Raw genomic sequence first — 23,727 nt, forward strand, 5'->3', positions numbered from 1 at the left:
GCCTCTGCTGCACCGCAGACACGTCTGCTGGCTGCAGATGCAGACTATAAAACCATCCCCTTTGAAAGGGGTCGGATGACTGCGTCTTCTGATTCGTGAAATGTCTCCAAGTAAAGCAAGGCTTTACTGTTGCCATAGCAAAACTGCTCTGACACAGCAGCGGTTATTTATCTTCAGGAATAACAGCCCCCTCGACGCTCCCTTATCACACTCCAGGCGACAGCAGGTTTGACAAACAAGTTGAGAAATAAAAAAGAAAACTTCTTTTGTAGCACGGCTCAAATTCAGAGGAGGTGTGATGAACGGGAGCATTTCCTTCCAGGAGAATCAAAGCGGGGCAAAACAGAAGGAATTGTGTTAAACAAACCCAGGCTGTAAAGCTAAATCTAACACTTTTCCCAATCCTCTTGTGAAAGATCACAGCCCCTGCTGAACACATTATGAGCAGCACTTTGTTGATTAACATTGTGTAACGCTGTTGTTTTGTCTCAGCCTGAATTCTACAAAATATGAGTCATTCAGCGGGGCCTTGGACACCACAGTGAGCCCCATTGTCCTTCCTCCTAAGCAGGCTTGTTGCAAGAATGAGAAAAAAGCCACCCACTCACATACACACACACATACACACACACACACACACACACACACACACACGGAGCAAATGACCAGCCTAACGTGAAGGCCTTTCAGAGAGCTCGCTTCCCTCTTGGAAAAGGGAAGCACAGCATCCAGGCTTCATATGCTGCTGCACTACAAAAGCTCTGCGAGACAGGCCGGCATGCTGAGGAAGACCTTTCTGTTGTTAAACACTTTTGACATGGGCATGGAGGCATGGAGGCCATCAGAAATCAAGGACATGCACACATGGCAGAGCAGGGGGCAGGGGGTTTAAACATGGTGGTTATTACTGAATCTCAGGAGGACGAGCATGTTTGACCTGCAGGCCGGAGACTCCGCTGCGGCTGCGGCTGGTGCCTCTACTTGTGAGTTGAGTTTGCAAACTAAACAGCCCTTATAAAACCCTGTCAAGACTGCTACAAGTGAGAATAAAACTACGCGAGCAAATAAGTGTGCACCTAGATCTGTTTTATAGTGATGGGTAACTTCTGATGCATGAAGATGTATCGTATAATACAGTATGTGGAATGACATTTTTAACATGAAATGGACTTGAAAGGAGGGAAAATGCCCTTTCTATCATCAAAACATTTGAAAAGTTCATTTTAAATGCCAAAGTGCTTTTTTTCCCCCTGAATCAGCTAAACATCAGAAAATAATGAAGATTCTCCACATCTGGCATTTGCAGTGAATGATCTAGGTTATGCTCCCAGTGAAGCTACTGTAGGAGCGGCACTATGTGCACGCGTGCCTGTGTTTATGTGTGTGTTTCTGCAGTGTAAGCACATGCTGTCCTCCATCTGCTGTTTGATAGAGACTGTTTCCTTTCCTGTGCAGCCAGCCAGCCAGCCTGCCTTCCTGCACCGCTCTGCTCCAGAAGGGAAATGGAAGCAAGACGGGCACACACTCCTGACAAGCGCGCTGGATAAGATACGCACACATGTAGTCAAAGCCGGACAGGGAAAGGCATTTTGATACAATCCCATATACAGATGTCTTCTACTTTCCAGCTCAGTCCCAAAGCTACTTATGCTTTGGACCTCGCATAAATTCTGTTCTGCCGTTTAAAACACTGTAAAGGGTACTTGCTGCATGTTTGATGCATTATGCTGTGGAAACAGAATGCAAAAAAAGAAACATTTTCTCTATTTTTATTTTTACAATCACGGTGAAATTGGTAATATTTTTGACTTTTTAAATGCTGGCCTCTTAAATGTCAAAGCATGCTTTTTAAGAGCGGAAATCCTCAATTCACAAGTCTCAGGTTTAGTATTAAATGTGTTTCTTTCCTTTTCTCTGTTAAGGTGAAAAACTGAATTACTGCACTATTTTGGAACAGTTTTAACTAAATCAACTTGTTCCAAGTTTCAGTACTTGTTATTTACTTGGCTGAGAGTGGAGTGTCAACAGTCTGAATTCATCTTTCAAATTGCACATGATGAGATTTATATACAGTGGGCAGACGTACCGTACCAAACAAGCTTGTATAAAACAGACACTGAAACGCAGCCTCCTGATTATAAGTCTGCAGCTCTGGATGTCCAAGCACCCGGTGATGCATACGCCTCCAAGTTCACGTCAGTCAAAGCTGTGTTTATGTTGCTGAGAGATCATAGCCGTGTACAGAGGAGGAGAGAAGCATGTTTGTGCATTCTGTCTGGTTCTTCCTACAAAGGTTCAACTCATGTTGGCCAATATTATTTTGCTGTAAATATGAATTGGATTACGGGCAGCTTCACAACCGCAAAACATCACATGTGGGGGCAGGGTTTGCACACCTGGGTATTTTCAGTCTCCCCATAAGAACTGAAGAGACGAACGGTTTACTAATCAAGTCGGCTTTCAGAAAAATCAGAAAGACAAAGGACATTTTAAAGCGAGAAAACAAAACAGCAGTTGGTAGATTCTGTTGCGGGACCAGAGCAGAGGTATGAAGACCTGGAAGACTGGGATCTGATGACGAAAGGGTCAGCATCGTGAGTGAAGTCAGCTGGAAGACGATAGATCTCAATTGACTGGATGTGTGTCAAAAAAATCTCAAATGTCACGGATCGACAGTCCCGTCACTGGTGACATTACGTATTTGGTCAGCTGACAAGTTAAAGACATTCAGGGACCATGATGGTGACCATGTGTACATGGTGAGATTCGGCTTCACCACAGTCTTCCAGGTCTTCATACCTCCACTCTGCAACTGCAAAAAACTCTTCTTTTTTATTCCCACACGCATATAATCCCATTCAGTGTAAAATATCCTTTAAATCTCTCCTTGATTTCCTGAAAGCTGTGATTGCTAAACTCTTCAGCAATGCCCAGGTCTGCAAAACCCCCTGTGCTGCCCCCTCACGGGATGTTTTGCGGTTCTCGGGTTGCTCGTATTTCTGCGATGATAGCTGCTAAATTAACCATCATTATGTATAATGTTCGAGTTGAAATTACAACCCTGCCATGCAAAAAAAGACAAAAAGGTTCTGTTTATATCTATTAACAGCCATCTTGAGTGATCTGATCACAAGTGGACGGCTTGAAGTGCACCTGTTCATACCTGGCATTAACATGCGTCTCGAGTGACAGCTTGTGATCGGCTCTCACTGTTCTATCAATATGCAAATAAACAACAACATGATTTTCCAATTCTTGCAAAGGCCAAAGAGCATTATTGTTTCTTTTACCTTGCAGGTGGCTTCAATGCGCAGAATTGAATTATAATGTGCCTCTGTTTCACATCATTGTCTTACTTCCTGTTTCTTTCTACGAGCCAGCAGAGATGGCGGTGTGAATCCCTGAATATTCAAAAAGAGGAAGCATCTAAACAGCCGCCAATGTGTCTTCAACTCAACAACCTATGACAGTGTATAGCAGTAAAATCGTCTCACAAAGATCTTAAGGGGTTGATGTGGAGCAAAAACTCTATGAGAAGCATCCAAAGAGGGTACTGATGTATATCATTTTTGGTTTGTAGACCTTGAAGCACAAGAAATTACCTGGTTGAGAGTTAATTCAGTGTGTGGCGATTCTCACATCCATACTAGCGGGTCACATGGTTCTGGCAGAGCCCAGTAGTCACATTGTCGTCGCCGTCTTCAGTGAGAAGTTGTACAGGAGCTGGATGTGGTGAACCGAGCTGTGCCTCACAGCCCAGTGAGGACAGACAATCCCTGGATCCAGGAGTGGGTCCCCGTGCGTCACAGCCGGCAGTTAATCAAGTGGCAGCCGCTTTAAATTCCTGAAGAGCAGCAGTGGAAGCCTTGAAGGGATGCTGGCGTCCTCTAGATCGGGAGAGAGTGAGAAGGACGGAGCCCATGTTAGACAATTAACATGACAAAGCAAGACAGATAAAGAAGAGACGCTGCAGGATGAAGCAAGGTGTGATGCAGTTCCTGTCTTGAGGAGGAACAGTAACATAGAAAGCAGAACAATGCACAGTTAAATGTAACTGGGCAGCTTCCTCAAAGGAAGAAGCTGCAAAGTTTTCTTTCTTAACCTATATGTCATGTATGCATTGCATAACTGCACCCAGTGTGGGGTACCCTTCATGTGAAAAAATCCATGGTGTCAAAGAGAGTGCAGAAAAGAAGGCTAAAGTCTAAAAATGGAGCTGAAATGACTTTGTTGGGGGTGGTGCTTTATGGAGGACTTAAAATGCAAAATAGTTCTCCAAGTCAGGAACTCGCTGTTCATATTCTAAAGTATCTGTGAAAGAAATGTTTCAGAAAAGTTTGTTTTCGTGAGGAAACACTGGTACAAACTGTGTTGGCTGAGGTACAGATTGTAGTAACCATGTAGAATGACCCCCCCCCCAACATTCCCTTACCCTTGGGAGACCAGAAGCCATGGAGAGGAGGGTGTTTGTGTCTTTGAGGGAATAGGGACAAGGAAGGCAATTTATCTACCTGGGAACGCTAAGCGGCCAATAAATCTGAGAGCAGTGTTTTTGTGCGGAAACTTTACAGCTTCATCTCCAACCGTAGGATTCTGCACTAATAATAATAATAATAATAATAATAATAATAATAACAATAATAATAATAATGATAATATTAATAATAATAATAATAACAATAATAATAATAGTAACAATAATAATAATAATATAATAACAATAATAATAATAATAATAACAATAATATTAATAATAATAATAATAACAATAATAATAATAATAATAATAATATAATAACAATAACAATAATAATAATAATAATAATAATAATAATAATAATAATAATAATAATAATAATAATAATAATAATAATAATAATAATAATACATTGTATTTGTTAGGCGCCTTTCATAGCACTCAAGGTTGCCGTACAACAATCAAAATATATTGGGCTGACCCCTCCCCCCCCACAGGGGTTTCTCAGATGAAAATGCTTCTTTTTGACTGAAAATTTGCTATTTTCAAATTTACAAGGTTTTTCACTTGACAGCAATGGGTAGCATGGGTAGTGGTTGCTATGGCGACTAAAGGAAGGCGCATGGAAGGAGGAGAAGAGGAGGTGGGAGGGTTGGGATTATCTCCCTCTCGCCTGTTTATTATTTTCAAGGATGCATTGACGAGCTAATGGATACATGTCCACCCCCACCCATCTCCCCACCCCCCCACAGGGGGACTCTGAGAAAACAGTCAGTCGGCATTTGGTTCATGACATCCTGTTAACCCATGTAGTCCTGACGCAACATAGAGGTGTTGCAGTTCTCCGTTCCTAGCCTCAGGTCTGAATGGTTAAATGAGATGCTGAACTTGGTCAAATAATACCAGAAGCTAAATAGTATAAGCTCTGAATAAAGGATCAAGTGGAATATTCAACCATATCAAGAAATGTGGACCATGTTGTTCTTTCCACATCATATAGGTTTATATTTATACCTAATTTCCTGGAAATCACTGTGTGAGACTTCTTGAAATCAGACACATCTACAAAGCTCATAAATAAAGAACGAGGCCTGACAGGGGAGGAATCAGATCAAGCGAACTATTGAATAATAGAAGAACCTTTCTTTAATGCAATCAGATGCAGAATGTCACGCCTAACAACATCAAGGGAAAAGACTGAAGCACATGAAAGCTGCTTAATGCAGAATCCATTGTGAAGGTGTTCTGTATGGAAAAAAAGGAATCAATCTATATGATTAATATTAATAAAAGTTAAAAATAAATTGCTGTGGGAGGTGAGGGAAAAAGTTCTTACAAACACTGCATTTGTTTGTAGAAAAATAATATATGATGCACCGCAATAATAATGTTGATTTCTGCATTTATTAAAGAAGCAAGAGCATCGTTATCAGTATGGGCTACAGTAAACAAGGCAGCTCATGTTAACAGCGTGCACCTCTCAGGGCGTCCCTTCATCACCGCCACACTGTCTCCCACTCTGTATTTAACTACATCTTCTACAAGATTCATATAGCATTCGTTTTGTTCTGTAATGACTGTAAATATCAGTCTGAGTGTGAAAGGCCACGAAACAAAGACAATATTCTTACAGTTCTCTGAAAAAGCACCCGCTTTAAAGGGCTTGCAGGCAGCAACCATTAGCTGAATAATCATTTGCTTCTTGCTGACATGGACAATGATTTCCTTAAACTGTTGGGGCTGCTGAATGTTCACAAAATGTGCAATATCATGATGAAAAGACAACCACCTTTACAGAAAGGAGACATGTCAAGCTCTTATTTCACAAGCTAAAACAATTTCCCGAAGTCTTCTCTAAGGTCACTGAAACTCTGAACTCGTCCGATTGAACTGAAAAAGTCTTTTGGATGAAAAGAGGAAACGTCAGGAAAGAGAAATGCAGCTGCCTCTTTGAGGACTAATATGAATCTCCACCGAGATATTCCCGAGCTCTAGGGGCCCTAGCATAACTCTGCCTTTCAACCATATCCTTACAATTCTGTTCACGGCTGCCAGTCCAAAGCAAAGTCAGGTCCCACTATCACACAGCAGACCCTCCCCCAGGAACGGGCCCGGCCCAGGTTGGTAAAAGACCGAACCACATGAAAGTAAGTAATATAAAACTCAACAAGCGTGTAAAACATCAGTCAAAGAGCACTTCGTAAACACACACACAGGCTTCACAAACCCTGTGCTTCAGCGTCTTTGTTACTGAGGAACTGACGAGTTACATGAGTGACGTTTCACTGATGTTTGCAAATCTGTGTGACACGGGATAACTCTGCTCTGAACCGGTCAGCCCTCGGAAACGCATCAGATACTGAGTTGCTGTTTGTTTTTTGTTTTTTTGTTTTAACAGATATTCAACTATACGCCCATTTGAACAGAAAATAATGAATTATTCCTTTTTTAAATGAAGTAAGTTGTGTAAGTCACATGCATTAGTTTACATACCTATTCCTATGTGATTTCGTGCTAATGTTGATCTCACAGATGTAAGTCGATTTGGATAAAAGCGTGAGCTAAATGACAGTAGTAGTAGTAGTAGAAGTTAGGGATGGGCGGTATGGACTAAAAAATTTATCACGATTATTTCTGGCATTTACCCATTCAACTCCACCTTTTTAACTATAAATCTATCTCGCTCTCAGATCCGCCATGTTTGTCATCAACGGGAATTTATCTTTCTTTCTTTCTTTCTTTCTTTCTTTCTTTCTTTCTTTCTTTCTTTCTTTCTTTCTTTCTTTCTTTCTTTCTTTCTTTCTTTCTTTCTTTCTTTCTTTCCTTCTTTTTTCCCTTCCTTCCTCCTTTCCTCCTGCTCTTTCCTTCCTTCTTCCCTTCCTCTTTTCTCCCTTCCTTCCTCCTTTCCTTGTTTTCTCCCTTCCTTCCTTCCTTCCTTCCTTCCTTCCTTCCTTCCTTCCTTCCTTCCTTCCTTCCTTCCTTCCTTCCTTCCTTCCTTCCTTCCTTCCTTCCTTCCTTCCTTCCTTCCTTCCTTCCTTCCTTCCTTCCTTCCTTCTTTCCTCCTGCTCTCTCCTTCCTTCTTCCCTTCCTCTTTTCTCCCTTCCTTCCTTCTTTCCTTGTTTTCTCTCTCCCTTCCTTCCTTCCTTCCTTCCTTCCTTCCTTCCTTCCTTCCTTCCTTCCTTCCTTCCTTCCTTCCTTCCTTCCTTCCTTCCTTCCTTCCTTCCTTCCTTCCTTCCTTCCAAAAATCATCTTTACACAAAAACGTCATCAACGGGAATTTATCGTTTTTACCGCGACATGACAAATTCTTATCGTGAGGAATTTTTTTGACGGTATATCGTGAACGGTAAAATATCGCCCATTCCTAGTAGTAGTACATACAGAAAACGAACGTAAAAGGAAATCTTATTCAGATTCATCCTGGAATTGTATGAGTCCATACGTAGAAGGAGACAGAGGGGAAACACATATAGATAAAACCAATTGCCTGGTATTTATAAGTTGTACTGAGCCCATGAATCTCTTCTATTACTGTTAGAAGACTGCGTGTTTGAGGCTAATAAAACAAGAACTGCAGAAACACCGGGATGAAATAAAACAGCAGGACAAAGATAAAACAAGCAGCTCTGGTACTGTTTCTATTATCTTCCCTCTGAGAGACTAAATGCTTCATGTGTGTTTTAGTAACAACTTTTTGAAATTATCACTGCAAAAATGGATGTTTATCCATGTCGAACTTTATCTGAACTCTGATACAGCAGTTACTTCTCTGAGGATGGCTCTAATGCAGCACAGCGATGAATACCCGCTCGACAGATGGGTGGACACTAAGTTCTGACACATGCAAGACTAACTTGCTCTTGTTAGACACTCTGCATCCCTCGGCTGTGGTCAAACAGATTAGAGCATCATCTGGAGATCTCCGAGTATACCAACACAAATCCATTTAATAGAGATAAGCTCTGAGGGCAACTGCTACCACACTTACACACACACACACAGATTTAGAGGGAGGAAGAGGAGATGCTACTTCACCCTCTGAGGCCTTATCAAGCGCCAGCGTCAGTCCAGTGGAACAGCATTTACAGACATGCTCACTGACCTGAAACTGTTTCAATTCCAAAAACACAAAGCCTTCAACAGTTCAGGACCTCCCAAAGTGGTCGCAAGTTACATCCCAGTGGCTATGGGGGTGACTAACAGGACAGACAAACAAAATTACACAAAAAGATCTCAAGCATCAAACAATTACCAGGGAAAATCAATTTGAGAAAAAAAAAAAAACTATTGCAAAATGCTTCGGAGGACTTAATTTAAACAAGACTTACTTTTTCTCTTTTTTAAAGGGATAACAAGACAATTTTCCATTTTCCACTGCTCATCTGGGACCACTTTGTGATGAGGGGGTAAGACCTTGACCATCCTGTCCTGTTGCACCTCTTTTATTTGAACTGTGAGGGGTGTGGGGGGTCGAGACTCCTGCAAACCAGAGACGTAATCTCTCCAGCGGGTCCTGGGAAGCCTCTCACTGAAGGTACATATCTGAAACATGTCCTCTGGACTAGGGCTGGGCGATATGACCTCAAATCAATATCACGATAAATTAGGCAGTTTTACCTCGATAACGATAAATGCACGATAACCCTTAGCCGGCAACAAAAAAAATCAATTTTCAGATTGGATGATTGGTCGGTAACTCCAGACAGCTGCTCTGAGTTGAGATCTCAGCGCACAGTAGCGTGCCATGACTCGTTTGTAAGATGGGCTGTTGGAGTTACTGTGCTGTGAGGTTAATTTCTCAGCATGAGAAATGGCATGTGTGGCGTTAGAGTGTGTGAACTTGTTGAAATACATGAGTCTGTTATGTCAGCCGCTTCTTCGTTAGAACCATCAGCCATTCTCTTGGGTTTCCCTTCTCGTTCAGACTGGATGGGTGGAGTCATGTGATTACAGACACGCTGTACATCGTCTTAAAGGAGCATGAGGCAGGATTGAGGCAGGATTTTTGAAAAAAATTTGTATACGTTTTAAGTTTTCTAGTAATAATGTCAGATGAAGCGTTCCAAACCAAAAAGAATGAGCCCTCTAGTGTATCTCTCCGTTGCCTTGAACAGGCTGTGTGCTGCAAAATGTGCTGCAATTTGGTCCCGAATTTCCCGCGCTGGGCTGCGGATGTGACGTCAAATGACGCTGCATGTGCGTTCTCCCCGTTCTCCCGTGCCGGCTTCACTGTTGGCTGCAGTACCCCCGACGGCCGTCGTGGTGAAGGGTGGCGCTAGAGAGTCTCATTTCTTAAAAGGAGCCTCAAGCTCCTTTAAAGGGGAATTAAACTACCCTATCAACACACAGTCGAAACAGACAAAAAGACGTTTATTTTCTTTTTTTATCAAAACACAGAATTAACCGACATGGGAAAATTGACGTCAGTCATCGCAGTGAATGTCGGTAACGGTAAATTTTTGGTTTATCGCCCAGGCCTACTCTGGACTATCTGGCGGACAACTCTGTCCGGAAGAAGGCTCAGCAGAAGTTGTACTTCCTGCATCAGCTCAGGAAGTTCAACCTGCCACAGCAGCTGTTGATCACCTTTTACTCTGCCATCATCCAGTCTGTTCTCTGCACATCCATCACTGTCTGGTTCGGATCGGCCACCGAACTAGACAGGCACAGACTGCAACGGACAATTAGGTCTGCAGAGAGGATAATTGGGACTAACCTCCCATCTATCCAGGACCTGTACCGGTCCAGGAGCAGGAAACGGGCAAGTAACATCTCTGCAGACCCCTCACACCCAGGACAGCCTGGGACAGCCCAAACCACTTCATCTGACTTCTTCCAGTGCGAAGGAACAGTGAATCTGCTAGCCTATCACTATATTTAGCTCAGATACCCTTCAATAAAGCTCATTTCAGCAGCTCGTATTCACAACGTCATCATTTTGCTCACTAGCTACAGCTCATCATGTCCACAGCTAAGTGTTAAAAACACAGGGCTGTTTCTGCATTTCTGTGGACACAGCCCTGGTCCACCTGTCAGCCTCCTGCTCCGCTCTACCCCGACTCATGAACAAGACCCCAAGATCCCTGAACTCCTCCAACAGAGGCACGAGGTCCTTCCCAACCCAAAGTGTACAACTCACGGTCTTCCGACTTTGAGGGGCTGAATAAAACTAGCTGGTTCACACTTATCTGCAAACTCTAATAAGACAAAAATAACTTATTAAAAATGCACCGGTCAAAGAGAAAATACCAGCTCATGGGCATATCCTAAATGCTGAACCAGACTAGAAATTAATATATTCTGAATTGTATTAGAATAATGCATTATAAAAAGACTGTATTTAATAATGAGGGTTTTAACAGAATCAAGCAGCTGCAGTCCAGCACCTGCTTCTCTAAAATCAGTGTTAGAGGTATGTGAAAGGGAGAGAAGCAGCGAGGTGTAGTGTGATGAATGGTGTTTACAGCCAAACCTGAAAGGGACAAAAATCAGAACCTCATAGAAAACTGCAGCTGCAGAAATTATCATAAATGGTCCGGAGAGAAACAAATGTGTGTGTGTGTGTGTGTGTGCGTGCGTGCGTGCGTGCGTGCGTGCGTGCGTGCGTGCGTGCGTGCGTGCGTGCGTGCGTGCGTGCGTGCGTGCGTGCGTGCGTGCGTGCGTAGACTTGACCATGCTGTGATCAGATGTCAGTGGATATGTGTGGCTGAAGAGCCATCCACATATTTTTGTGACTATGGGAAGGTAGCAAAAACTCATCATATGTTTGTCTGACTTCCAAACAGACGAGTGTATTTTGGCTTCCCGGTCTGCTGAGCACCAACCGGTAGTTCTTAGCCAAATCAAGCAGGACGACAACGTGATAATATCATATAGAAGTTCTTCCAGACTTGGCAATCTGTGTTACAAACAAATCTTTAAGATGACAGTATGAGAGTATTACATGTGGTAATGTCCTAAAGGGCCGAAGCAGAGTATGACACTGACAGACTGAAGATTGATGGAGTATATCAATAATGTTGTTCATGTAGCGGGTAGATAAATGACACCATTGATTTAATACTCCTGGCATGGTGATGCTGCCTCACAGCATGAAGGCTGATTCAAGACCCGACAGGAGTCTTTCTGTGTGTGGAGTTTGCAGGAACTCAACGTATTTGCATGGGTCAAAACATAGGTAGCTAGTGTATGTAGTTGTGAAATACTCAGCTGCAATAGTAATGAAAGAACCCTCTAATGTGTAAAGAGAATAAGAAGCATCTGCTGCTAAATACAACAGCTCCTTTCAGTTGGTGCAATGCTATAGGATTCATAATCATGACATCCATAGTAAGACTTAAATAACCTCACTATTGCAAAAGAGATATTTTTCATGTTAAAATATCCGTTTTAATTTAATTTTGAAGGAATGGTAAATTACCTTTATGAGGTGTCATCTACCTCTCACGGTCTTGCAGCCCTACTGACCCAAAGTAACTTTAAACTCCCAGCTGTTTCCTGTGAAAACTGCATATCAATTTTCAACACTATGTCACACATCAATACAAAACAATACTGTGCGTTTTCCCTATTGTTACAGTTTGTAATGCTTTATAACTGTTTAAGTTTTAAAGAGAAAGCCAGGCCAACCATTTTCCACAAACTGAACTAAAAGTAAATGTCAGGTTTGCATTATGCATCTTCAGTTTCATACAAGTACAAATATTTTGCCACAAACTGAATAGTTTCTCTCATGTATGATTTGACTTTTTTCTTTTCCAGAAATGTAACAACTAAAATTAAATAAATAAATAAAAGTAAATAAATACATACAATTTTACATTATAAAAAAGATTGATTCATGCTCACCTTATAAGTGTAAGAGGAGATTTATTTTTGTTAAGAAGGTTATTTTGGTAATTCAGGGTTCATTATTTTATAAATATATTCTTTATATTCTGATGTAAATCAGGGACTATAATGACACTAGTCAGTTTATCTGTAGTGATTAGTCTGTTTTAGATTGGGCGGAGTGATACGCCACAGTACGGCACTAGATGCTGTGTTGATGTTCTAAAATCCTACACTGTTGAGCGGACATTAAAGTACACTCGAACTCGGAAGAAGTCCTACTAAAAAGGTTTAATATAATAAGGTAAGGCTTAACTCTACACCAGCCTTACATAAGTAAAGGTTCAGAGCTCAAAACGGGACCACAAGACGGGACTAGTTTCTTCTGAGCGGAGTAAGATTTTGGTCCGCGGGTCGAGGCGTGGTCGGATGTGCGTTACTAGTCAACACAATAGATTAATATTAATAACCCAATATCAGGATACAGTTTGTCACCTCCACGACACGTTTCGTGACGTTTTTGTATCGCCAAATTTCGTGGCACGATATATTGTTACACCCCTACACATCAATAATGATGAAACTATCTCATAGGACATCGTGCCCGGGGAAACCCATGGACTCCAGAAAGCAATGTCAGAGGAGAAAACAAGAGTAGCCAAGCCAGCGTCATAAAAGCAGGTTAACCTCCACACCTGCAGGGAGAACCTATGAGCCAAAACTTCCAAAGTACCTTTGGGTCTCTTAAAATCTCTTTGATGAGATAAAAGCAAAACAAAGTCTTAAGTTGAACTATAAAGAAATGCAGAAATAATTGAAAATTGACTTGTTAAAACACTACTGTGCAACGGTTATTGTCCTGTTTTAATCAATTCTTTTAAACTAATATGCTTGTGCTACAACCTAAAATTTGGTTGAAATATAAGATTAATTTCCCATCCAGAGCCATACTTAACTTAAAATTCTGTTCTGTACTTTTGGATTGTGACCAAACACCCATAAAACTACCACCCTGCTTCCAAATGATTAAAAATCTTAATTTATTAATGAATAAATACTGGCATAGTGACATTCTCTGTTCTCTGTTATTTGCATGCAGTCCTTTGTCATTTACTGTATTTAAATGTATTTTAACTCCCCTTTTAACCCTTTCCTGTTGCAGCCTGTGGTTGTAAACATAAATGTACTACAAAAATATAATAGATCATTTTGTGACCTATAGAAAAGTGTCTGACAACGTGTGAATGTGATGACTATGTGAGAAAGGCCATCACCGTGTATCAGACACCATCCTCCCACACATCCTACAGCATGTATTGGATTATACAATATTCTGGTTTACCAACAAAAGAGGATCAGACCCCGAGACGACTTACAGCTCATCGCAAGCCATAAAAAAAATCCTCAGTTCATTAGAAGCGTTCTCCATTCAGAAACCCAATAAACCCCCCCCCCCGCCCTCAGCGGCGGTGTTTCCCTTCACTTCCTGCTCTCACATCCTAACCCGAAGCTTACGCTCCCATCCGCCTGGGAGCTGCTCAGACAGAGCGATGGTAGGATTAAACAAGCTCCCCAGATGAGGATTCCCTGCAACATCTGAACTGCACTGAGCCCTGTGGTAAATATTCATGATGGAGAGACTCAAGTGCTCAACAAAAACACACCTCCACACACTGAGATTTTCAAAATCACCCCGTACTACCTACACAAAGATGCAGCGCGCAGAGACCACATACAGCACCCACGCATAGGCAAGAAAGCTCTGACTACAGCATGTCTCATGTCTGTCTGGAACAGAGAGTTTTCACACATTCCTGAGAAAGCCAAGAACGCCACCATTTATTTCACCAGGAAACTGCCAAATATTAGGAACCAGAGTATGAAATCAAAACACAGATATATCTGTGAGCCAATGTAGCAATGCTCTTTTTAGATTTTGTTTTTTTTTATTGACCTTACAGCAGAAAAATCTGAGTTTTTATTGGACAAAAGCGCTCCTGTTGTGATTTTTGTAAATGTCCTATAATCTAAAACATGAGCAGATCTCAAGATTTGGGTCGATTGCTGTTCGTGTTTTGGTCGGCTCCGTGCCGGTTTCGTGTTTTGTTTGTGGTTTTTTGTTGCAGATTTCCAGTGCTTGACGTGTGTCTCCGTGTGTTCCTGCTTCCTGGATTGGCAGTGGATGTCGTCACCCCCCCACCCCCCCCCAAAAAAAAAAAAGAAAAAAAAAAAATCACTGGGTTTGTATGTATATATTTATGTATGTGTATGCATATGTATGCGTATATATATGTATATATATTAAATATAGTAATAATGCACATATATTTACCTTTGGTTTCTACCTTCATGGTATCAATCAATATGTGTGCAGACAAGGTTAAAAAGAAAAAAAAAAAAAAAAAAAAGAACGCCACCATTTATTTCACGAGGAAACTGCCAAATATTAGGAACCAGAGTATGAAATCAAAACACAGATATATCTGTGAGCCAATGTAGCAATGCTCTTTTTAGACTTTTTTATTTTTTTTTATTGACTTTACAGCAGAAAAATCTGAGTTTTTATTGGACAAAAGCGCTCCTGTTGTGATTTTTGTAAATGTGATATAATCTAAAACATGGGCGCCATCTCCCCTCCTTGTACCTGTAAAACTAAAGCCATGGACAAGCGGCAAAGGAAGCTCTCAGCTACAAATATTTGTCATTGTATGAAGCTGACTCAGAAGGCTCGACGTCCAAAAGCAGGAAAAGAAAGAGTTCAGATCACATCCTGTGTGCAAACAGTGGTCTGCAGGCAAACGTGGGGGTATAAAATTAGCTGGACTGTGAGAACTAGAAGGACACAGACAGAGACACGGAGAGAAAGAGAGAGAGAAGGGCCAGTCAGAGTACGAAACACAAACAGATACAGCAGTGGGAGAGAGCCGTGACTGCGAGGGCCCTGGGTGTTTTCCTGTCAAGTATGACAACTCTGTCTACACTAACACGAGCGTGTCATGCTTTGGTCAGCATTTGGCCCAGAAGTCTGGCATATTAGCTAAGATCGGAGGATGAAATGGCACATGGAAATTGTCTATGAGTTATGAACAAAAACATTTATTTATGGGTGTGTCTCACACCAGTAATCCAAATAAAATGACTCAGTGCAATAAAACTCAAGTTAGAAATGCCAGGCCAGTGACTGGAAACATAAAAAAGGTGAGGCTGTAATGATCCTCTATGACACAATATGTAAGATGGATTATTTTTTTGGAGAGAAAAAAAGGAAACCATCTAAAAGAAATGTGAAAACTTTCCTTTTAGCTTTGAAATGGCCTGACTCCTGAGCCGCTAAATGCTTCCCCACTGACATTTTCCCACCAGTCAGAGGAGGAGAAATGAAGAGAGAAGTGAAAAACAAACTATTCAATTAGAAAAGGCTTAAAGTACACACTTCCACCCTGTCTCCAGCTGTTTAACGTGAGCCCGATGCATACAATGAGTCACATTTGATGTTACGTCATCGTCTGTGATGTTGAGCCACTGGGCCTGAAGAAAAAGCAGCCAGGCAGGAAAGCTCACTCAGGAAAACTGTATCCAGAGGGCCTGGACTTTGTGCATACCGCACTAACAAAATACTTTCGGTCTTGAAAATCCCCCAAAAAAACATTCAAATTACTCCAACACAATAACAAAAACCTCAAAACCACTTATCCTGTTTCTAACCCTGAAGAGAAGTCACGTCACTCTGTCATGTGTTATTTGCATTTATACAATACACATGTATTTCCACCAAATATTACATGAAACTTTGTAAATAACATTGCTTGCCAGTTGCACGACGAGAAGTTGACCTATGCCCTGTCCTCCACAGCTGTATCCATACTCTCCCAAACAAAGTCTGTCTGGGACAGGAAGTAAAAGCTCATAGGAAGAACACCCTGTAGACCTAAATCAACAGGATATAGATGATTTAGACGCTAACGTCCACTGCACTTATAGGAGAAGTGACCGGCCACGCCTGGAAATAAACGTCTCAGACCTCTTTGTATCTTTTTCTTCAAAGGCATCACTTCAGCTGACCTAGAGGCCTCTGCGCATGAGTAAACACTGCAATCTAGTCATCAGACAGCGGGGAATTTAACCCCCACCACCACCACCCTACGCCCCCTCCAGGAAGCAGTCCTGTAAATACTGCAGCATGATCCCCTCACTTGTAACGGTGCATATGGAGCCTGAAGGACAAGTGAAGTGCAGTTCTGACGTGCCTAAAAAAAAAGAGTTTTGTTTGATTCGCTAACAGGCCCGTGAGAATTCAGACTTGTTCTTCGGGACTGCTGCCACAAATTCCCCCAAATCAAACAATATCAAAAACAGGATTTCCTGCTGGACCTCATATTATCCGGGGGCTTGGATTACAGATGCAAAAAAACCACGCTGTATTGTTCTCATCCTCTTCTCTTTTTTTCTTTTTCATTTTTTTAATCCGCGTTGCAGCGACCCTGAGGGAAATCATGATTCAAAAAGCTCCCTCTTCAGCCGCTAACAGGAAACTGGCCATTCAGCAGATCATCTGCACTCGCTGCCCCAGTCAGCGGACGGACTGATGGATGGCAAGTCACACTTGAGCAGCGACGCCATCGATTTCCTACTCATACAAGCCGAGATTGCTGATTCAAGATAATGTTGCACTATAAAAAGCTTCGCTGCGATATTGTGATCATAAATCCAGCCGATGAAGCTTATAAATTAACTCAGGTTACACCAGCAGGTGAGGTTTATTTTCCATTGCACCGATTAATTTGCCTGGTCAGGTATATTCCTCATACTTAATCACTGAATGCGTACTTCCATTTTTATTGCAATACTGACTCTTTAAATATATTATAAAAGTTACAACACTCAATCTACTGCATTACACATATTCTTGTCAGGTTGAATCCTGTTTGTGAAATGAGGACAAATGATCCTGTCTTTGACTAGCCTCAACTGGCCTAAGATATTGGAGCTCTTCTTCACTTTGTCAGTGAATCAGAGTGGAATATTATATGGTGACATTAACAAAAGTGATTGAGGTGGAAGGAGCAGCCTGTCCACTAATCATAAAGCTGATCCATAGCCACTCACGATCACATAAACTTCCTGATGGCAGGTGAAAACCTTTCAATGTAAAACACTTAGAAGAAGTGTGTTGAACTTTGGTTAAGTACTATATAACTGAAGAGGATTACCCTCAAACCAAATGTATTCTGTATTATATATAGTCTGTAAGATTTAATGTGTTAAAATGAGCGTTAATTCAATACTGCTGCAAGTATGTTAGCCATGTCTCCAGATTTCATAGACCATCTGTCTCCAATGCATATTTTCAAATGATAAATCTATTAGCTTTAGCTTGTATTGACAGATAATCACTAACACTACAAGGCTGCCTGCAATGCAGATATGTATTCCACACATTTTTAATCTCCCAGCATTGTACAATGCCATGGCTGCCCATACTGTGGAGAGAAAAAAAGTCTCAAATCTCAAAACTGGCAAATTACTGAGCTGACCATGTAATCCATCCGTCACCAGTTCAGAGACTGCTCACTTTTTACTTTCCTCATGGCGTTGCAGCCCAAAACACATTGAAGACTGAGGGAAAATGCATGTACAGTGAATAGCCTCTTCACATCAAGAGGATGAAGTCCTTCAGATATTTCTTGTTTTGTTGTTGTTTTTTTTAATTAACCTTTTCCAGGATGTTCATGAAAATGCATTTAAGTGGCCACTTTAAGACATATCTGCTAGGTCTTCATTGTCAAGACAGTGCTAAGTAGCAAAGGTGATGACAACTAGCCATTGGATATGCCTGCTGTCAATCAACACACATCTAATTCAACATATATTTGTTACTTTTTGTAATTTTATATTAAGTGGTCCAAAACAAACACAAAATAAAAATCATCCCCACTAAAGTTATCATTGATGACAACCCAGAAGTTTGAATGTTGCCCTTTGGTGGGCTCCGACTTGCACATCGACGCAAGTTAACCCATTTCACAGGGTTTCAGAAGACATTTCAACCATGTACAAAATTACAGTGTAGGTTTAGTATAAGTCAAAAAGTACATTTCATTTAACATCAGTTATTCTTTTTATTTGAATAATGGAAAAATAAACAAGGTATGCAAAGTGCATATAAAATCCAAAATAAAGTTTTGCACATGCAACAAAAAAAGAAAAAAAGAAATGTCCAGCCAGGATTCAGAGCAGGAACCTCCTGGCTGGAAACAGAGCAATCCTCTCGATCATGCAGCCCACTCTCCGACCTCAGTTCGTAGGAATAAATGTTCATATTGTTCTCCATGAACTGAACAAAGTCCTTGACTTGTCTGGTCTTGTGGAGAAGGCTGATCTTCTTGCTTTTGTTTTGTTTCCACTTTCTTTTCTTGATGTTGCCATTCATGTGACAAACGTCTTGTCCGCGGGCCGACCGTTCTTTTAATGCTGCATCATGCTCTTCCTTCACGTTTTTGAAGTTCAAGAGTTCTGTCTGAAGATTCTGAATTTTTCTGGCAAGCCCAGAGTTGTGGTTTTTAGCAGCCTCTGCAGCCGACTGCATCTCGGGACACTGGCTTTTCATGGCTTTGATTTGTCGGAGTTCATTGTCGAGCTCGTTGAATTGTGCTGTAAGTTCATTTCTCTCCATTTCAAGCGCATCCAAGTGACGCTTGTTCATATTATAATTGTCAATCCATTCTTTGGCACTGTCGTACTGTTCTTTCAGCTCCTGTACTTTACATTGGAGAATGCGGTTGTAATCCAGCATTGCCTTTCTTTGGGCTTTCATTTCTGAATACTGGTAGCGCATCTTTTCTTCCACCAGAAGCTTTTCGTTCAACTCCCAAAGCTGTTGCTCAAGGATGACGTTGTTCATGCGAAGAGACTGGTTCTCTTGCCGTTTTCTCTTTGACTTTTCTTCCAGATGTTGTTGTGTTAAAAGTGATTGTTGGGATTTCAAAAGTTGACTTTGGATCTTATCATTAATCTGGGTCAGGGTTTTATGCTCCATTTTTATCCTGCTGTATTCTTCTTCTAGTTCTGTCTCATCTCTTTTTTTTTTTTTTAAATATATTTCTATTATTTTATAATAGGAGCCCCGACAAGCATTGACAAAACAAAACAAAAGAAAAAAAATAAATAAATAAATCTCATCTCTTAAACTCAAATTTATAGTCACAATTTGTTGTTCGAGAGCCTTGTTGTTTCTGACCAAGTTCTCCAGCTTCTCTTGCTTCTTCAAACATTTTTCCTCCAAGGTTGTTTGAGTCTGGCGCTTCATGTCCAGATGTTTGACTTGACCTTTCAAGTGTTTGCCCAAGTCTTTTGCAGCATGTTTTGCTGTTTTCAGAAACTTGTATCTGATCTTTGGGTCTTGGTCATGTGACAACTCATTGCTTGTTTCTTCCGTTTGGTGAGTGGAAACAGAGGTTGTGCCGACAGTTTTGCAGAAATGGAATGATCTGAAACATCCAAGACCCTCTGTGACATCATACCTAACCCTCAGCCACGCCCAGTTCTAAGCCTTTAGCTCCACCCACATTCTGGCCACATCACAGGCATAGATCAAAAGAATCCCATCAGGGATAGAAAAATATATTAATAAAATATGTTAGAGTAGACTGTCAAAGAGGACCAGTGAAGGACACACACTCACACTCGCGTACTATGAGAAAACTCACATCTGCTGCAAGATTAAAATGCATATATACAGTATGTCATGGATAAAGGTTTTCACCAAATCATACTAACCACTAATATAAATGCAGAATCCTATCAAGGATTACAGCAAATGCCAATGAGGCTGCCTGCTTTTAGCTTTTATTATTAGTATGATTATTATTTGTATGATGTTGGTTCAAAAATGTATATTTAAGTGAAATGCATCCTAAAACATTACTAATCTTACCTTGGGTTATGACTATACAACCCGCCAAACCAAGGACAAAAAAAAACATGATGAGAAAGAGGCTAAAGAACCAGACTCACACTTAATCATGATAATTAGCAAAAAACCTCCGAGGGCAGACACTGATATCTGACCACTAGAGCTACTCAGTTATGGAAATCACAGCTATTACTGCCAACACTGAAATCATGATTATTTAGAAGGATTATCCATTGGCTATTACTTGCTGCACTTACTTAAAAAAATCCTTTAACAATCTCTCCAATTAACCTTTGGAAGGGAAATCTTAAAAAAAAAAAAACACACAGCTGAAGCTGAAGGTTTGAGCACCTTGAGTGAAGAACTAGCTCAAGTGGAGCAGTTGAATTATTTCAGCGTCTTGCTAAGGAGTGATGGAAGAATGTGATAGGAGATTGGCAGGTGAGGTGTCTGCAGTAATGCACATTCTGTATGTTGGTTTAGACTTCCATGGTCACGGTAACTCCCAAAGACTTGAATCAAGCCAACTGTACTTCCTGGGGTCAAAAGGTCAGACTCTCTGTTTACGGCCCGATCAATGTTCCTTCTCCTACAGTATAGGCTTGAACTGTGGGTGGTGATGAAAAGATGAAAAGAATGAGATCATGAATACAAGTGGGTGATATTAGTTTTTCCTGCAGAGTGGCTGGACTCTCCCTGAGGGACAGGATGAGAAGTCCAGTCACCCAGGAAGAACTGGAAGTGCTGCTGCCCCTCGACATCATGAGGAGACAGTTGAGGTGGTTCAAGCATCTCGTTAGGATGCGTCCCGGTAGCGTCCCGGTAGCGTCCCTGGGGATGTGTTTCGGGGGAACTGGAAGTTGGCCTCACGGCAGAACTGGGACCCACTGGAGAGATTGTATTTCTTAGCTGACCTTGGTACACCTTGGTGCCTCCCAGAGGACCTGGAGGAGGTGGCTGGGTAGGGAGGTCTGGCCCTCGCTGCTTACGCTGCTACCCCCACAACCCTAACCAATCAGGGCAAATGCTGGCTGAGCAGCTCAAATAACCCCGAAAGATTTTTGACCAAAAACACCACTGTGATATTTCTCTAAATATGTGTTAAATATAAACAGGAAGAAGGAATCACTCACCTATGAACAAGATTGCACAAGAATATGAGGCAAAATGATTGTTCTTGATTGTTGGGAGCCAAAATTGAAATCGTAAATAAAGTTTGATTAATTGAACACCCCCTGTAAAGATTTTTCTTTCTTCTTCTTGCTTGCACAGAAGGAGTGGCATATTGGTTAAATGAAATTAAATATTAAAGCATCTGTGTTGCTGGAGGCAGTTTTAATGCCAACTCTCAGTGTAACACATACCAGACTTGGCATTTTTAAAAGAGATGTTGGTTTGAGAGCCGTTGCGGCATCATATCACCCATCACTGGGAATACTGGCTTGGATCTTTTTTTAAAAGCCTTAAACAAAAGGCTCCATGTGCACAGCTCTGAGGAACACAGATAAAAAAGTGTAGGAGGGGTTTTTGTTTTGTTTTTTCGGGGGGGGGGGGGGGGGTCACTTATGAGTGTGCCAAGCTAGCAGCTGTGTGATGGATTTCAAAAGCATCGTATCTTCCCTTGCATCCCTCGGTGATAAACAAAGAGGATCTTTTGAGGGCATGCCATGGAGGATCACTATTTTTCCATTCATTCACTTTGCCCTCCCTGCAAGATGTGCATGACTGCTCACACCCCGTGGTTCTTGAGATTGCTATCACGCAATTATGGTGTTTGTCAGGATCATAGGCCTCATGGGCAGGGAAACTATAGAGTGGATGAAGTAAGCAGTTCAAAATGAAAATAAAAAACGTAACAATTTTCACCAGAAAATGTCAGAAAAGCTGCTTATCATCTAAATTGTAAGTGAATCCAAAGTTGCTTTTCACAAATGTGGCAACGTGACAGAGCCACACGGCCCGTGCTGGTATGTGCAAGCACCGCATCTCATCTGCACGACGCTCAAAATCAGAACATGACAGCGTTAGCTGACAGCAACCTCCTTCTACTTAAAATCAGTGGCATTACACAAGCAAATAACAACAGAGATGCCATGTCAGCCTCTCAGGAGGGTCAAAAATGTGCGGATTAGACTGTCATTAATACCGAATCTGGATTATTTCAATCCTGCGGCAGCTCCACGCCTACAGATTACTTCCATCCCAGCCTCAGCAGTGAAAGACAATGGCACTTTTTGTTCCTCTAGGACTGACAGTTCAGCGCGATAACAAAGAGGGACTCATTTCTAATAGGGTCAGGAGCTCTGACAGCCCACAGAGACGCTCAAGATCTCCCAGAATCCAACTGCATTTGTTAGATTATGACCCAAACAACTACAATCTGCCAATTAGTGCAGAAAACTTTAATTAAACTGGCAATAAAGTATCTTGTATTTAAAAAAATGTTTCATTACAGCATTTATCCTGTATTAAAAACAGATGGTGTGAAAACAGTATATTGCTGCATGAACATGTAACTGTGATGAAAACGGCACCCAACTGTCTACACATTTTCCTATATCTTTTGATGACAACTAATATTGGTCGCCGCGAATGTCGTCATGCCTTTGATGCATTATTTATTAGTCTCCCGCTAAAAAAGCCGAAGGTTTTACTCAGAGACATCTGACACCTTTCTAAATAAAAGCACAGGAACAGATGGCAGCGTTGTATTGGCAGCGGAGTTTTCACTGCCGTTTATTTTGATACAACTTCAGGCCAAGGCTCTGGCCCTCTGTGTGGAAAATTACTGGATTACGTTATTTTGACATGAGCAACACTGACTGTATTTTCACATGTTATGGCTTCAAAGGGATGTCTCAAAAAGGGAAATGAAGGAATAGTATTATCTTTTAAAGAAGTAGCTATTCTACCATCTTGAGTTTGGGATTGGCACCCCTTTGAGTTAAAATAAACCATATTATTGTGATTTAAAGGGAGGCAAATCAAAAGAAAAATAGAAAGTAGAGAAAAATGTAAGGCCTGAGGGGACTGTTAGAGGGAATACAGATCTGTCATGGTGAAATGTCCTTGCCCCACACAAAACAAATGACATCAGAGTAGCTGCCAATCAGCTGATGTGCTTCACAGAGACGCTGTCAGAAATCACCCCAGCTCTTTATCAGACACTACCCTCATCAAAACCAGGGAAACTGTTCACCGCAGTCGCACTCTGGAGTAGTGGAGCCAAAGAGGCTCATATTATATTATAATAAAGACTTACTATTGAATTTGTCATTCCGACAGATGCTGATGGTTTGAGCAAATAAATGAGGGCAGCCTGTTCCACTGAACGTAAAAATGTCACTCCTGCAACGGGATTCTGCCCGACACCTCAGTCTAAGTCAATTCCAGATGAAATTAAAGGGTTCAATTCACAGAGAATGAAAGTTAAACATAAACATAATTTAATCTCATAAGTAGATGTGTTAGAAGCATCTTTGTTTGGAAATTCAAAACCGCCACAAGG

At 41.3% G+C, this 23,727-nt stretch overlaps 1 protein-coding gene across 2 annotated transcripts in view; it reads right to left on the reverse strand.

Annotated features, from left to right (window-relative positions):
• LOC133418883 (receptor-type tyrosine-protein phosphatase epsilon-like) overlaps positions 1-23,727 on the reverse strand; it is a 74,030-nt gene that overhangs the window by 31,192 nt on the left and 19,111 nt on the right. For both annotated transcript variants that reach the window (XM_061707761.1, XM_061707760.1), the window contains exon 2: positions 3,603-3,887. The gene's annotated coding sequence lies outside the window, so the exon portion shown is untranslated. The remainder of the gene's footprint in view (positions 1-3,602; positions 3,888-23,727) is intronic.

This window comes from Cololabis saira, chromosome 19, assembly GCF_033807715.1.
Source record: "Cololabis saira isolate AMF1-May2022 chromosome 19, fColSai1.1, whole genome shotgun sequence".
Taxonomy (NCBI): Eukaryota; Metazoa; Chordata; class Actinopteri; order Beloniformes; family Belonidae; genus Cololabis; species Cololabis saira.